Source organism: Schistocerca nitens, chromosome 5, assembly GCF_023898315.1.
Source record: "Schistocerca nitens isolate TAMUIC-IGC-003100 chromosome 5, iqSchNite1.1, whole genome shotgun sequence".
In the NCBI taxonomy this organism is placed as follows: domain Eukaryota; kingdom Metazoa; phylum Arthropoda; class Insecta; order Orthoptera; family Acrididae; genus Schistocerca; species Schistocerca nitens.
The window spans coordinates 146,050,297-146,052,716 of NC_064618.1; positions in this window are offsets into that span (position 1 = coordinate 146,050,297).

Consider the following 2,420-nt stretch of genomic DNA (forward strand, 5'->3'; position numbering starts at 1 on the left):
CAGAACAGATAGTGTGTATGCTACTGAAAGAATTGCATCTAGTTCTCTCTCTCTCTCTCTCTCTCTAACACACACACACACACACACACACATATATATGGTATTAGCGTGCTGTGTGATACACATTTCATTGTGCTAGCATAGAATAGACATGTAGTAGACAAACGTATTTGTTTCCTTCAGGTGTGTCGGGCAACAGCTGTGTTGATAATGGGAACAAGGCTCCTGCCATTCTTCTCACAAGGCCATCCCTTCCCTGTCTGTGGCTGTTACAGTTGTGTGTCTGCAACAGTTCTTCAGACCTTATACATCAGCAATGTTTAACACTCAAATACTAAAAAAAATTCATTGTTTCCCTCAGCTCAGCTGTTTCATTATAACAAATAGTCCTTTACATTGTGATGACAGAAACAAAAACAAATGTCAGTAGTATTCTGAGAATGAATGGTAACAGTTAGGATTTTTAATCTGCGCACCCCTATGCAAATACCAGTACCTGTTTCTTCCCTTCTCTGTTTATATGAAAGTCAGGCAATGTGAATTTATTTCTATTCAGACAATATTTCAAAAATTTCAGTGATTCTCCTTTTGTTTGCATTTCTTAATTCACTGATTGTCTATGTCACACAGTGTGTCCCAAGAGGAATGGTAAATATACAGGAATTAACAGGAATGGTCATTCCAAGCAAATTTTGGGAGGAGATAGTATGGACCAAGACAAGAAAAAATTGTCCAGCAAGCATAGGCTCTAAAATGCATACCCTAAGAGTTTTGAGCACTGGTTCATTGGAGGAGATTTGTTCCACAGTAGTGATAGTTCTTGTTGTTATTGTGGTCTTCAGTCCTGAGACTGGTTTGATGCAGCTCTCCATGTTACTCTATCCCGTGCAAGCTTCTTCATCTCCCAGCACCTACCGCAACCTACATCCTTCTGAATCTGCTTAGTGTATTCATCTCTTGGTCTCCCTCTATGATTTTTACCCTCCACGCTGCCCTCCAACACTAAATTGGTGATCCCTTGATGCCTCAGAACATGTCCTACCAACCGATCCCTTCTTCTAGTCAAGTTGTGCCACAAACGCCTCTTCTCCCCAATCCTATTCAATACTTCATCATTAGTTATGTGATCTACCCATCTGATCTTCAGCATTTTTCTGTAGCACCACATTTCAAAAGCTTATATTCTCTTCTTGTCCAAACTAATTATCGTCCATGTTTCACTTCCATACATGGCTGCACTCCATACAAATACTTTCAAAAATGACTTCCTGCCGCTTAAATCTATACTCGATGTTAACAAATTTCTCTTCTTCAGAAATGCTTTCCTTGCCATTGCCAGACTACATTTTATATCCTCTCTACTTCGACCATCTCAGTTATTTTGCTCCCCAAATAGCAAAACTCCTTTACTACTTTAAGTGTCTCATTTCCTAATCTAATTCCCTCAGCATCACCCGACTTAATTCGACTACATTCCATTATCCTCGTTTTGCTTTTGATGATGTTCATCTTATATCCTCCTTTCAAGACACTATCCATTCCGTTCAACTGCTCTTCCAAGTCCTTTGCTGTCTCTGACAGAACTACAGTGTCATCAGTGAACCTCAAAGTTTTTATTTCTTCTCCATGGATTTTAATACCTACTCCGAATTTTTCTTTTGTTTCCTTCACTGCTTGCTCAATATACAGATTGAATAACATCGGGGAGTGACTACAACCCTGTCTCACTCCCTTCCCAACCACTGCTTCCCTTTCATGTCCCTCGACTCTTATAACTGCCATCTGGTTTCTGTACAAATTGTAAATAGCCTTTCGCTCTCTGTATTTTACCCATGCCACCTTCAGAATTTGAAAGAGAGTATTCCAGTCAACATTGTCAAAAGCTTTCTCTAAGTCTACAAATGCTAGAAATGTAGGTTTGCCCTTCCTTAATCTAGCTTCTAAGATAAGTCATAGCGTCAGTATTGCCTCACGTGTTCCAACATTTCTACGGAATCCAAACTGATCTTCCCCAAGGTCGGCTTCTACTAGTTTTTCCATTCATCTGTAAAGAATTTGTGTTAGTATTTTGCAGCTGTGACTTATTAAACTGATAGTTTGGTAATTTTCACCTCTGTCAACACCTGCTTTCTTTAGGATTGGAATTATTATATTCTTCTTGAAGTCTGAGGGTATTTCACCTGTCTCATACATCTTGCTCACCAGATGGTAGAGTTTTGTCAGGATTGGCTCTCCCAAGGCCGTCAGTAGTTCTAATGGAATGTTGTCTACTCCTGGGACCTTGTTTCGGCTCAGGTCTTTCAGTGCTGTGTCAAACTCTTCACGCAGTATCGTATCTCCCATTTCATCTTCATCTACACCCTCTTCCATTTCCATAATATTGTCCTCAAGTACATTGCCCTTGTATAGACCCTCTATAT